The sequence below is a fragment of the Phalangium opilio genome, unplaced genomic scaffold, assembly GCF_054372755.1.
Source record: "Phalangium opilio isolate 3A_F unplaced genomic scaffold, DU_Popi_V2 ptg000095l_1, whole genome shotgun sequence".
Classification (NCBI taxonomy): domain Eukaryota; kingdom Metazoa; phylum Arthropoda; class Arachnida; order Opiliones; family Phalangiidae; genus Phalangium; species Phalangium opilio.
This window is the reverse complement of record NW_028324200.1, coordinates 1,115,240-1,131,281: the sequence shown is the minus strand read 5'-3', so window position 1 is coordinate 1,131,281 and position 16,042 is coordinate 1,115,240.

The window sequence follows — 16,042 nt, the reverse complement described above, 5'->3', positions numbered from 1 at the left end:
GGTCATCGTATTCAATGGCTCATAATGATTAAGTTACGAAAATAGAAAGCCGCTCAAATTTCGCAAGTCGTCGCGTGAACGCGTAGATTGCGCATGCGCACGCGCGAAATTTTCACGTGAAACTTACACGCGATGCCAGTGGGCATCCGCTTTAAAGCATCTTTGGAAGCTAGTTTCTAGTTTTAAGGGGTATTTCGCATGTAATGAGACTAATATTATGGGTATTTTCTTTGGCCTTACCAGACAACACCAACGAAAAGATGAGCTGACAGCACTAGCAGAAGCGTCTTAAGCTGTGAACCGAGGCTCTTGAATTTGCTTCAAACTAGCAATAAAGAGTGTTTAAAAACTAGTTTGGCAAACGAGTTGTCAACCAACTCCCGTGCAAATGTCAACAAAGCAAGTATTATGGCCAGTTTTTGTACGGTTTGTTGACTGCACTTCTGATATTTTAGTTCTTCCGCTCTTTGCTATCTCTTCACTGTCGCAACGCTTTGATTTGATAATTTTTCCGACGATCTGAGGGGCGTACAGGGCTGCGGGCAGACCAGGGATGTTTGATATATATAGACTCCTCTCTTGACAAAAGGTGGGGTAAAAAACCGAGCCGTCGAAGAAATCGGACGCATGGTGGCGGGGAGAAGCGTAATTATATTCATGACGTAAATTCGCGAGAAATGGGAACGCGGGAAGAAAACGATTTACGGATTGGTTGAAATAAAAAAGGCGCAGAATATGGAAGATCGTTTAAAATATTTTGACGGAATTTCAACGAATTTTTTTAAAATTTTTGGCGCAATTTCAAGGAATATTTTTAAAATTGCGTTTCGCTTTTCTAAACTGAAAATTCTTTGTAAGTGAATATTACTTCTGGTGTTTCTAATATTATTTCTGATAATATAGAATGGCGAGATTTTTAACATAAAAAACTAACTCACGTTCAAAGGGGAAATTTAATCACTTTGTACTTTGCTAATATGCCAAAAAGCCATAAGATAGAGGATATTTCTGGAACACCTATACATATCCTCTATAATAATCTAAGTTGGTCTATTGACTTTTTATATATTTATGATTTATTGCCATACCCAATGAAATGACTTGAAATTCTTAACTAAATAACTATTAAAAGTTCAACACTATTAAGAAAATATTTACTTTATATTACTTTTGGTTTTCTTTTCAGCCACATCGTATGATGTATATCTACGGAGAGGCTCTTGGTTTGACCTGCCCTGTTGTAGTGCCCGCCTTGGCGGTATAAAGTTTTTCGTTCGTCATTGAAGGGAAAGTGAAAGGGAGAGAATTGTGGTGAGGTGATATTTTTCGTTTGTCTTCTTAAAAGGAAGTGAATTATGATAGTAAGGTTAGGCTATACACTCTCCTTTTAAAATTCATCTCACCGGTCGATATTAAGGGTTTCACGCTTTCAATCCCGCTCCCCTATTTCAACATTGAAAGAAACCGAGGGAAATTTTAAAAGTAAAAAGTTTTTACAGACGTTATTTTTAGAATGGTCTTAAGACACCGAGATATTACAATTATTTTGGTGTATTACCGAATTCTTTCTCATTCAAACCCTTCTGGCCATAAGTTCCTGTTAGAAATATACAAGATAAGAAAATTATGCGTCGGCATAAGTCCATGTTGTAAACTAAGACTTTCTGTACGTGTATTAATTTAACGTTAAGTACGTAATCAGTTTAGCACTGTTAAAGGTAACTCGATCATCGAGGGGATAATCACTAAAACTCTCTGCTCTTCTATTAAGGGTTACTTGTGTGTAATCATTTTAGCATTGTTAAAGCTTTCACCTCGTTTTTAGAATGGTCTTGCGGGTAATCATTTTAGCAATGTTAAGGGTAGCGCACTCAAAATTATACCATTACAATTGTCGCACTATTAATATTATAACATAAATAATTTTTTTGAAGTAAGGGTTATAGGTAATCATTTTAGCACAGTTAAAAGTAGCCCATCGAGGGCTATTCACATAAAATTTATGTTAGCCTTTTAATTAAGGTACGATGTGGCTACTATTACGAGCCCAGCCCTTGGGTCGTCTTGTTATCTTATTATATATTTAACGTCACACCTTCTTGTTTTCGTTCATGTTTTAAGTACAAAAACTGCCCTTTCGGCACCGAGGTTTTGAATTTTCATAGCCCTTGCAGAGACAGTACTACTAGCAGACGAAACATAACATAGTTACTATTCTCCCCCAATTTAGATGGCGCTTTCGTCGGCCTCAAAAACTTGCCTCTTTTTTAACATTACGGGTATACGAAGAGGCCGATCCCTATAGAGTGTCGAAATATCAAACATCCCTGGACCCTGGGGCAGACTGACTTGAGGTAAGGTAACACGCTCCAAAGCTAAAGGGGTAGATTTATTTATCACCCCTCTACCTGGTTTCACTCCTTTCCCCTGCGTGTCTGCATTAACTAGAATGAGACGAATAGAATGCAGAGCAGCAGAACCGTTCGAAAAGAAATAGAGGGTGACGTTTGGAGGTCTTTGAAAAAGAAGTTTCGGTTGGCATTCTTTTCTTTCAAGGTTATATAACTTTAGTTCTAGCAATGTCTATGGTTCTCGATTCAGAATTTCAGCTTTTAGTATTAAATTATCTTATATTTCATAATTAAATAATACCATTTTTAAAATACTTATAGAACTAAAGCAAATTAAACTTGTATGAATGATCCCTTTATATAAGGATAGCAAAGAGCGCCATCACGCGACGAAATATATATTTTCGATATAAGGTAAAGTCCACCACCCTCAGCCAAGCTTGAACTGGCCTTAATACTTATTACGTAGGCAACAGCTTAAGTATCTAAAAGCGACACCATGAAGATTCCCTGTGTAGCATATAGTATTTTTCTGTTTATATTTCAGGATATTCGCAATTTGTGTAACCAAAGGGTAGAAAATATAGTTTAGTTTTATACCCTACCATAGGATAGAATTACGTTATTATGAATAGGAAAGAAAATAAAATTAGATATTTTGTTCTTAATTTTTCAAGTTTAATAAATTGAGAGAAATCGTATTTTCACGAAAACGTATGAGAGCTTACCAAGTGAAGAGAGTTAAAAATCGCCCTTGTTTTCAAGTTTGATTTTTAATTGGTCTAAGTTCTTGTGTACTTTAAACTCAACAAAATTAAATTCCAAAACTGTTAACCCCATTTAACCCAATTTAATTCCCCAATTCCCATTTACCCAAACCTTATTCAACCCAATTCCCAGTTTTCCTCTTCCAATTCACCCATGGACAAAGCAATACTGAAAAACGGATGGCAGAGGGAGAAAGCTGAAAAATACTTGTTAATTCGCCTTCTAGCGGCAGATAGTAGCAAACCAGATATGAAGGAATCAACGTTCTAAAGAGGGAAGCAGCTAACGTCTCACTTTGTCTAGATGGCGCCAGCTTTTTCCTGGATTTGACTCAGTGTTTTTTATAATCCCCCCGTCCATTTTGGGTCTGAAAAGGGGGAAGTAAGCTTAACGTTGGTTGTTTAGTCGCTTAGTATGGGGCTCTATGGGCTGCCATCGGTCCTTGATATAGTTCACCCAAAAAGACTCGAATAGAGTAGAATTTGATGGTTATATATTTTTATTTTTATTTCCATGAGGGAGACATTTTAATCCATTTTCAAGTCCCATTTCATAATTTCTAGGAATTCTTCTGCCGTTTTGGTTCTGTTTTCTAGACACTTGTAAATCTCAAACGTATCCTGAACCTAACCTATACTAACCTAACCTTAATTCAGAAAAAGGTATTGATACGTACTTTGTTAACAGAATCCTGTGGCTTTGAAATAATCCTATTCGTTTGTGGCAAACGGGAGAAATTCATTTGGGTGAAGCAGGAATATATATTTTGGGTTTAATTCTTCTGATTAGAGAAAATGAGATTGGATGATATGGGGGACACCTGCAAAACAGCTGGGACGATACACATATTGCTATTTTTACGGCTTTCTCCTAATTTTTTAAGGTTCCTATTATCGGTCCTCTTTTACAATGCGTCTCATGGAAAGCAAAAAACAAGAAAATAAACCCACCTGTTTCAGAACTTGTTTCAACTTCTACACCATAAAAAAGTATATCCTCATCAATCTCCGTTGGACTGTAGTTGCACGCTGCGTACAATGGACTCCACCTGTCAGACTGTTGTGCATTGACGTCACTTCCGGCTTTTAAGAGCTTTTGCACGATTTTAGTATACCCAAACCGGCAAGCCAAGTACAACGGCGAAAATAATCCAGCGGAGCCGTCCGAAGACCATCGATTAACTTCTTCGTTAAATCTTTCTCTAAACTGAACTAAAGACAGTAACAAACTTTGTTTACCTTCGACATGACTTGGTTCCAGTTTCGATAAAATGTCCATTAAGTCGCTCAGTAAATGAAGTTTCTTTTCGCGGAGTAATACGTGTAACACGGTTTCTTTCGAGGTGTTGTAGCACGCTGACTGATTATCGGGATAAATCGTAGCTAGGAATTCGACGTAACTTTGTAAAATCTTCTCAGTTTCGTTGGAGTTCAGGTCATTTCGAATGAGCACATCGAGGAAAGTTCGAATTACCGCAAACTCTTCTTTTAACATAAGTTCTCGAGTCAAAATTGTCAATTTTTCCCTATTTCTTTCATGTTTTTTTGCAAGATGTAATAAGTAGTCCAGTAAGAAGTATTCGGCGAAGGTTCGATGTATGAACGTCATGTTTTCTCCGATTTTAGAAACTAATCCGACCTTTAATGGTAATATCTCAACTTCTTCTTCGTCCTCCAGTTCGGGGTGATTCAATTCTTCCATTACGCTTTTTGATAGTAAAGGTTCCAGAGCGTATTGCTTGTGCTGTTTAAGTATATCATTTTTAATACGTTTTTTCTCAAAGATTGTAGATACGTTACCGTCCTGAGGGCAACATTTTTCGCGATTGTAAATTTCTATTTTGCCGTCGACGAAATCCTTGTAAAAATCCAGTAAAGACACCTTGCCAATTATTTCGTATTGCCCTTTTGAAATTCTACGGAGCATATATGAAGCTAACAATCTGCATTGCAATGGGACGCCCATAAGTTGCCTTTCGTTATCGTTTATAGAGTTGGATAAAGCTTCGATTGATTTTACGGCATATTCCTTCAAACCTCCGATCGTTTCCGGAATTGAAATTTTCAACGCATTAATTTCTTTCTGCAGAAAATTAACTATGAAGTTTTCTTGATCTTGTTTGGTAAATGGCACCATTTTACAGGCCCAACTACTCGAACAATTTTCCAACTGTTCTTTGGTATATGGTCTAGTTGATATTATAATTTTCTCAACACGTGTTGTTGTCAACGCCTCCAGCATTGTTACAACAGTGCGTTCGTAACTCGGGCTAATTTCGTCAAATCCGTCAAAAATGAACACCAATCCTCCGCAATTGGTTAACGAGTATTCAAAACACTTTTCTTCGAATGGAGTTTTCAAACTGGTGTTTTCGCTGCAAGCTAAGATATATTTAAGCATAAAATTCGATAACTCTTTCGGACTTTCGATGGACGCTTTGTTAATTTGTGCCGATTCCAAAGCCTTTGTGCACGCGTTTAAGTTTATTCTAATAACCCAATAAGAAGGATATTTATGTTTGATTTTTTGGCCAAAAACCGAAAGCACGGTGGATTTTCCCATGCCGGGAGTGTCGGAAATTATCAAAGTTTGGTTAAATTCATCTAATAAGGTATCTTCAGAAACTTGGTAACACCCAAGTTTCTCAATGTACTGACGTAAATAATCCAGTTTACCACGTGATTTGTACCAAAATAATTTAGAATTTGCATCATACTTTAACCAATGAATGTTTTTAGTTGGATTTTCTTGCCATAAACGTAGGAATTCATCCTCATTCGTTATAAGAACAGTGTTTGGTTTGTTTGGGAAACGCCGATCGTTCACAGCTATTAAGTCTTCAGAGGATGTGATATCCAGTATTTTTTCATCAATAAATGTTTTTAATTCGAATTTTCGTGAAACATAATAATCCATGAAGTCACCCAAACTCTCCAACTCTTTTCCGACAGTGATGACTTCATTTTTAATCAATTTAACTATGGTTGTTGGATCCAGAACTTCGAGTTGACTTACGTCGTCTTGTTGAAAAAAATGCTCTAAATTCAACTTTTCTTTTCCTTGCAATTCGATTACTTTTTTCTTGAATAGACATTCTTGAGCTTCATTGGTCAACTCGCGCCACGTGATTCCGTCATGTTTAATAACGTGATCTATATTTAAATCGTTCTTATTTCCATCCGTTATTAAAACTAATTTAACTTTAGATATTAGTTTTATTTCGTCTCGCAAACCTCGTAGAAGTTTCCGATGTTCGGGATTCGAGCGCAATTCTCCAGGGCATTCGATCTATATTATTGTATCTTCCAATTTTTCGTGTTTTAAAAATTCCTTCAAATTGAAGAAAATTTCCGTTGTTAAGATACTTTGCAATTCAAAGGCCAAAATTAAACAATCTCTTTGTGAATTTGGAATCGTTGACAGGGTCTTCGCCATAGCGATATCGGTTCCGTACTCAGACTGAATTTGGCACACTTGGTTAGATTCACTATGGAAAAATATCGTCAAATCACTCCAAGAAACTTCAGAATCTTCATCCATTAATATCGTTAAATTCTTGACTTTGTCTCGGTATTTTCGGGTTATGTCTTGGTAAATTTGTTTCCTAACTTCAAAATCGGTTAAGGCTTCTTCGGTTTGCTTATTTAAATCAGGGTAAAGTCTAAGCAAGCATTTAACGTACGGCGCAAGTTGTCGGATATCCGAATCGGCATCGCAGGTAACGATGTCATCTTGAAGTTGCAATGTTTCCAATTTACGATTTATCTTCTGTTGAAATTCATCGGAAATTTGATTCATATCAAAAATTCTATTCGGGATTATTTTCAATTGCTGGAAACGCTGCAAAAACTTCAATTCCAAGTCGGTGAAAACACCTTTGTGGCATTCATTTTTTCGGAAAGCTTTGGTTTGGTAGCGAACTGTTATCAGTTTTTGATCTTCGGAATCTGTTTCATCGCTGTTTCTTAAATATGTCGTCATATCTTCTGGTTTGGGATCGTATTTATTGATTTTTTTGGCCCATTCGAAAAAATTGGCATATTCTTTCCCCAAAAGGGACTTGGCAATTTTCCATAATTTTAAAGATGTCCACAAATCGACTTGAATTTCGGGCCAATCGACTACTTCCGTAATATCGAGTGATGATGGATTTTCCAATACTTTTAAAATTCCTTCAAGACCATGAGAATTTAATGTGTACGATACATAGTTTTCGTTTTTAATTTCTGGAAAAATTCGGTACAATTTTCCAACGTGCAAATTAGAACAGTTGACGAAATTCGGTGATGAGAGATACGTTGTTATGTCTAGGCTATCCAAGTCACTCGTTCTTCCAGAACATCGCACGTCGAAATCTTTTTCCATTTGTAACAACATGTTTCTGCAACCTGGGCTATCAAATACCACAGTGTGTGCGTGGTAAGTCGCCTCGAAATCATCTTGGTTGGAAATTTTAAAGAAAACGTTTCCTCCCAACTTCAGGTGCTTGAGGGAAAATGTCGTTACTTGGGCTAACCATCCACCTAGTGAATGTCCCGTGAAATGAACTTGAAATTTGACGTTGCATTCTTTTTCGACTAGACGGACAGCTTCATAAACTTTGTGCGTAAATGTGCAAGCGGCGTTCATCTGTTTGACATACTTATTCGCAACGATTCCCTTTATATCGGCTCTCAGCGCGTCCAAGTTTGAGGGTTTGGTTCCCCTATGGGCTATGACAATTCTGCGGCGCACTGGATGTAAAAATGCAGCGCCAAAATATCCCCAAATGGTTTTCAAGAACGCCTGGTTTCTTGCCGTTGTAAGAAGTTTCCAACCTTGAAGTAGTTGTAAACGTTTCCCGAATTCTTCTTCAGTTTCATTTTCCTCTTTTTCATGAGGAAATTCGTCTTTGTAAGCGCTGTTAGCGAATTGCGCGAGAATGTAAGGATCCAGGAAAGCGGTTACGCTGTCTAGCTGATTTTCTTTAGTCCTTGTTTCTTTTCTCGTTATAGATTTGAGGGTATTAGCAAAACCTTTGTTGCTTAATTCTAAGGTAGCGTCACACGTTAATTTGTCGCAGTATGGTGATATGGGAACTCCCGCGTCTTAATCCGACGCGTCTTAGAAAGACAGGTTTAATACTCTTTCATTTTAATATATTATCATGGTCTTTTAATCTAGATGGTCTTAGCAAAGGGAATCTGCACGAGAAGAGCTCGTAAATTCCAAAATGGATGTGGTTCTCTCGCTTTTTTTAAAAAAACTGTACCATACCTTTTCTATTTACGATGCTTAACACAGGGTTTTCATTGGGCGATTTTCAAGCGTTTTTCGCAACCAAAAACGCCCCGTGAAAACCAAGCATAATGCTGCTCCACGCGGAAGACCCTTAATTTTCGTTCATGGTTCTGCGTAATAATAGCAAATGTGGATGAAAAGGAAAGTATGACAATGGCCATAGAGCCTGTGTTAAAAAACGCGGACATCAAAGTTTCGATAATAACTATTTAGTTTACTAGTGTCTGATGGACTTGCAAACCCGCGACTGAAAGTAGTTCAGACATTTATGCTCCTTGGTTTAACCATAACCCACTCGATCACGGGCATCCCGACGCAAGCTGCTCACGCTATAGCTAAATTACCGAGATTTGTTTTAAACGTATCTAGTTTTATGCGCCCTTCTATTGCTTCGATAACCTTACTTAAATCCATATTATACCTTCAAATACCTTTTAAAACATTACCAGCTACTCTTTCCTGACTACAAACACAAATCGAGGAAGTTCTAGCATACACAATAGCAGGCGACGGTAACCACGTAACCGCGACATAACACAAGACCTATTTTAAGGGAGTGAACAGGCCCAGTATAGCTACGCCAATAAAACGGTGAACTACGGCAAAACTCTGATGAATCGCGACTTTTGGCCATTTTCATACTTTTCCTCTCATCCACTTTTGATAATAGTTAGGCCGCCACGGGATTTAATAGTGCATTTTTTGATAAAACAGTAAAACTTTGTTAAGAAATAGTTTTTGTAAATAGAAGCAATTTTAGGCAAATTGGTATTTGTATTAATGAGTAATAAAACACGCCTAAAGCGAAATGAAAACCTCTACGAAAAACTTCCTTACTGAATCTGCCCTACATACATGTATAGCGAAGTAAGGCCCTTTACGATTACCAGGGTACCAACACTAAAGACAATTTCTAGTTAAAATAAGGCTGCCAAGGTTTTTGAAAGTGAAATATTAAATGAAATATTTATTAAATAAACACAAGCAGTAAAACTTATAATATGATAACAATTAACCAATTATTAGTGAAGAAAACTTTCACCTCCTGCCATTGTGGCTAACACCTTTTGCAATACGACCATCTAGCTTGAAGGACCACGGTAATCAATACCATCTGAGCATAATATAAAATATCCTACCTGCCATTGGATCGGATAAATTTAGTTTTTACCAAAAACTCGAATACTTAGCAGAGGGAGCTTAAGCAATAATTTTACACTACAAAAATTATGTAAATTCATTGGAAACAAAACTAAAAGTAAAATGTAAGAATGAATCTGAAAAGAATTGAAACTACTCACGTCACATGGCGCTTTTCAATCCAAATTCTTAACCCGTCATAATGGGGTCAAAATTCATTGGTTATGATCCAGGACAATGTTTCAAAAATTTCAAGTAAACATTATTTTGATACAGAAAAAATTTGGCTAAGCCTTGGCACGAAATATCTCCAGAACGTTGAAAATCACGCGCTCGAATAAGGCTAAATGTACTTCATTGTAATTTCCTTCTATCTTTACACAATTTCGACTAAACGATCTATAACTGCACTATTTTTAATCCAACATAACTAATTTTAACCAGTTTAACCAAATACTATTTGTGCGAAACGAATTGGATGATCTTACCCGCACTAATTAAATTCTCAAATGTCTTATCTACTTGTAAAATTTCTCACCTTTGTGCAATCATCTCACCTGTCGTTTAGTAACGAAAACAAAAAATAACTTGAAATTAAATAAAAAAAATTGATAAAAGTTAGATCAAACTACAATATGCAAAGTAGAAGTACAGCTTATCATTGTAAGATAAATGTCAAAGGCATAACGCAATTGAAAAGAGTTTTATCAAAGGGAATATAAAAGTATTGCCTTATGACTTAATGTGTTTCGAAAACTAGGATTCAATTTGCCGAAAATATCCGAGAAAAGCAAAGAGTGTCGTATTTGTTGTTTTTAAGTTCATTGTTTAACATAAATTGATAATCTACCATTCAGTTTACATTTCTGAATGGGATCTACCATCATACATAATCCGTCTCACCACAACCAAATTATACGAGACACAGCCGCTGTGGAAGCCTTCACTTTAGTGTAGCCTTGGTATGATTATGAAACCTCTCCTTGATTAAAGGCAGGGTGAAAAGGAAAATCAAATTATTTTTAATCGATTCTTCTACTAATTATGAGACCAGTCTGCGTAGTGAAACATCCAGGAAAAATTTTCGAATGATTTTAAAATTAAAATTAGGTTGAGATTTTGTGGATATTTTGAAATAAGCCCCTCCGACCAATCGCGTAACGATGTTCCTTCTTGTAAAAAGTTCTCGTGGCACGCTCCATGCCGAATGAAATTTAGCGCGAAATTTGATAAAAGTTGAGCGCCAAGTGACAAGGAAATTTTGTTAACAGGAAGGCAGTGCGTTACGCGATTGGTCAGAGGTGCTTATTTCAAATTATCCAAAGAATCTGAACCTAATTTGAATTTTAAAATCATTCGGACATATTTTCTGGATGTTTCACTATGCAGACTGGTCTTATAATACAGTATGTAAAAGAATCAATTAAAAATCACTTAGTGTTCGTACGGGGACCCCGACCCCGACCCCGACCCCGAAAACCGGGGATCCCCGACTTTTTCCCCCGACCCCGGTACCTAACATGTAAAATGTAGTCGGGGTTTTTTTTGGGGTTAGATTTTGGTTAGGTTATTTTTAGCAAAATATTTTTTGTCCTGCGCCAAAAACAATCATCTCATTCGTCTCAAATAAGTGCTCCGCTTCTCCTTTATGAAAAAAAAGGGCAAGGGGGTAACTAAAAACAAACAAAATACAGTAAAAACAGTCACCAAAATTCCAAAGTTCACCATCCTCCCTCTCGTGGATCGGCGGCCCTCCCCCGTCTTTTGTAATGGCAGTAATTTAACGGTTTTTTTTTATCATTTTTCCAAAATTTTTCAGCATGCTATGTCTTACCCCGACCCTGGCCCAGACTTGTTTTTTTCGGGGATAACCTGCCCCCGACCCCGACCCCGATTAAATTTTTACCCCGTACGAACACTAAAATCACTTCATTTTCCTTTACACCCTCCAATTCAATTGCATTAAACTTCCTATAAGTTAAAAGATATTGTTAACCCTTTATTTAACTTTTATGTTAACTAAATATGTTCACGAGGCATGATTCATAATAAATTAAATGTTAATTGCGTTTATTTAGGTTTTAAATTCATCAAGGATGATGGGGGAACGATGCGAAAACTAAGAGAAATAGGGGCTCTAACTGTGGAACGGCTTAGGTTGGGTGGGACGCAAAAAATGAGAGAGGAATAGTCGGACGCATTGTTAATTGGTCAAGAAGGGATACAGAAGAACCAATCACAAATACGTCCTACTATACCTCCCCCATTTTTGGCGTCCCATCCAACCTGAGCCGTTCCACAGTTAGCACGCCAATTTTTCTCAGTTTCCGAACCCTCTCCCTTGAATTCATATTACAATTTTGAACTTCTTGAGTCCGCGAGATGTTACAACCGATTTATACTTCCGAAACGGATATCCGTTCTCTTAAAGTTGCGTTTACACTTTGAAACCGTTTCCAACTGTTTTGAAAATTTGAAAATGACCTTTACCACAGAATTATTTGATTAGAAAATGGAAATCGAATTAGGCCTTTGCATAATGATTGAAAACCGTTTCATAGTGTCTAGCGTTAACGCGACTCGAGTGTATTGTTCGCAAATAACGCAACAAAATAATTTCAAAATCGTAAGTTATTTTTGAAAACTTCACAGTGTCTTCGCATTTAGCTACGGAATGTTTCTTTATTTACAGTTTTAGAAAAGGCGTTCAGTTTCTTTGGAACAAAATATTGTTAAAATCAGTCTTCTCAGGTAATTAATGTAGAATCAACTTTCGATGACTTCACTTTGTTCAAATATGAGTTATCCGTTCTTGTCTGATTTCTACTCGATGCACGCTCGGCACCGTGTTTTGAGGTCTGAATGTAGAAGGCGCCAGCGTCCGACCTAAGTGCTTAGACGAGTAGCCCGGAACAACGGCAAAGGCCTAAATCATAAAAATATATCGTTAAAGAGAAAGGAAAGTTCTTGAAGGAGCTTCGCGTAGATGGACCAGTGCTCTTGTTCAATGTTTCCCAAAATTTTCAAAGCAAACATCTTTTGAATATTATAAATATATTTAGTAATACATAGACTTCTTCTACTTGGAATCTTTAAGAGGCCATATACCCCACAATAATATCTGATTGAAGTTAAGGGAAAGGACTTAAAACGTTTTTAAATCACCCGCCCTCATTCCTCGCGTTTCATTGGAGGTTTACTCCTTAACACAACGCGAAGATATCTTCTTTACATTCGGGTTCGACGTGGATAGGTCGATAGTTACGTCAATTATGCGTTCCTGATAGATGGCACTTCTTTCCATTTGGGGGTTTTAAAGATTTCAGAGTACTAGCATGTGTTAAACAAAATCATTTGACTAGATTCGAAAGACAATGACTTAAAAATGGGGCGTGACATAAATATTCCTCGGTAAAATCTATATCTAAAGGAATCAAAGTCCTAACTGACTGACTGATGATCAACGCCCAGCCCAAACCACCTGCCCTAGAAGGCTGAAAATTTGTAGAAACGTCACTCGTAAGTAGTAGGCGCGTACTAAGAAAGATTTCCCCAATCCGCCGCCATCGTAATAAATGGCGCCCGGAAATGTAAGAAAATCTTCTGTATGCATCAAAGTCCGCACGTTTCAACCGATTTCGCAAATATTAAGTACACTGGTTTCCTTTAACCTATAAACGGGCTGAATGGTCTTTCGAGTTCGATTTGTTGCCATCGTTATAAATGGCGGCCAAAAACTTAAAAACCCTTCTTTATGGAATAATGTTCGCGTGAAAAGTAATCACAAAAATGCATCCCAAGGGGCTGACGGGCAACGCCGAGTGCCTTTGCTGCTATGGTGCTGCAAAAATATTAGTCACAGTAAAATCTACCCATTCCTTATAACACTTTGATGGAAGTTTTTATTACACGCGAGCGACGCCGCGGGAATAACAGCTAGAATCTAACCTTTTCGTTAAAATTTCTGATATTTTGGATATTTTGAAAAATGTCCGGAAACTGGGCCAAATGTAAAAATTATGGAATAGAAATCCTGAATCGCATTAGGGAAGATTTTTGCGTTTAATTATACTAAAACAGTTTTCCTATTGGAATTGTGAATAAATTATCCCCACGACTCCAATAATTGAGTACAGAACTAATATTGCGTGTAGAACAAAAAGTTGATATTTAGGACATTTCACTCATTTTAAAATATCAGGAAAATATGCAAAATATCCCATATGACGATATTTTCAAATTGTTCTTACGATTTTATTAATAATCCTGTTAAACCTAATATTACAAATAATTTCATATAAAAAAGTCCATCAATGTCCCATATTTGTAGACATACTCTAACTTTCTCATATAATAGTTGTTGTGATAACTTAGCAACGTAAATTATTGGCGTATCCCTCCGCGTATGAGACGAATGTCAATCTACTTCCCTCCTGCACATGTTAACTAATTACGTATGCTAACCAAATCCTTCATTTCTTGTTCAAAGTAAATATCGATTTTTTTAATCGATCTTAGGTTAACGAAGAAATATTCGGTTTAGCAATCTTGAATTGACAGTCACTTTTTTATACATTTGTACATTTACTCTCACCATGGTCAACAAGTTCAATTTATATGATTTGGCTACAGTATCCAATCAATATATCAGAAACAAATTTACTTCCTTTTGGCATAACAGCCAAAAATATAACAAAAAATAGCTCGTCTTTTATAACAAAGTAATTAGCATTTAATTAGTCTTAAAAATAATCAAGGACTACTGCGCCATCCACCATTGGTTTAGTGCAGGCGTCTGCTAAATCGAACCTACCTTACCCCTACGGGATTGGTTTAATTGTCAGAGGCTGAGAGATGTAAGGGCTAAGAGGTTCGAATTAGCAGACGCCATTAAAGCGATGTTTTTGATTTTTTAAGACTAAATAAATGACAACTATCGTTTGTAATATGAGATGATTTATTTTTTTTATGTATTCAATTCCTTTTATATTTAGAAAAAGGCCATTCTTTTAAGGTGTAATCAGTTATGTTAGCCATACTTTTCCTTTAAACGTTCTGTCAGTCTGTTTTAAGGGAGGGTGAAGAAGAAAATCAAGTAATTTTTGGTCGATTCTTCTACTAATTATAAGATCATTCTGTATTAATAAAAACTGTCTTTGTACACAAAGACGCGAAAAAGTAAGAGATAAGTGTAGAAAATTAATTGTTTGAAGTAACAGATATTAAAATTTTCATTTTTGAAGACGTGATTATAAAACATCAATTATTTGAAAAAATTTCTTATCTTAGTTTTTTTCACCAAAATTCCTTAAGTTAAATATTTTATCCTTAAACATGTGCTTCATTTTAGAAGTAGAAAACTTATGCATTTTATTTATTTTTAAAATTTAGAGTTAGTTTGAGTATTCGGGCCTATAAGGAGAATAAACTGGCAGAAAATTGTTGATAGCAGACAGAATAAAACAAGCATGAAAACTTAACAAAACGTGTTCGTTTATTTTGAAGTTTTCGAGGTTTCAAAAATTGACGTGTTGTATATCTCTCAAAAGATCACAATCAAGCTACAGATCCTTTTGACTCTAATAACTACATCACAGTCAAAGGGCGAATGTAATTCTCGGTTCGCAATATTTTCAATTTTTAAATATAAAAATAAATATTTCTAGCTCTATTTTTCAGATATCCGAGTATTTGAACTTCCTCGAAGCAAATGTTTCTCGAAAATAAACAGTAGTATCAAGGTAGTTTCTCTGAAATTTTTGTGAAAAAAACTAAGATAAGAAATTTTTTCAAATAATTGACTTTTTATAATCACGTCTTCAAAAATGAAAATTTGAATATCTGTTACTTCAAACAATTAATTTTCTACACTTATCTCTTACTTTTTCGCGTCTTTGTGTACAAAGACAGTTTTTATTAATATCTGTAACTTCAGTCTTAATATGAATTGAAACTGTTCAGAAACTAGTATTTTAAAACGTATACTGAAAAGCAGGCGCTCCATTTATGTCTTGTGGTGTTGCGCGTTTATTAGTTACCGCGTTTGAACTTGATTGCTTCAACGCCCAGTCCAACTCAAATTGCCGTCCCGTCGTCTTCACGTGCAAAGCACAGTGGATGCAATAATACAAATAGATTCCGAAGACTTAGGCTAAAAAATTATTACGTAGACCTGTCTACAAAAACAACCTATACACCTGTGCACAAACATATTCCATAGACCTGTGCTGGGTGACCACATTTCCTAAATTTTATAATTTTTCCTATTTTCGGATGTCTTCCTATTAGTTCCTATAATTTCGACAATTTTCCTATATTTTCCTATTTTTTGAAATTGTAGATATTTTGTGCGCTCTCACTTTTGGTTTTGTTATATATCACCAAAGCTATGGAAGCCTCTAAAAATATTTGTCACGGAAGTCTGTGATGTTTTAAATTTATAGCATATGTTTCTAAGATTACGTTTCATAAGTATGACACTTCCTATATTTCAAAACGCTAGA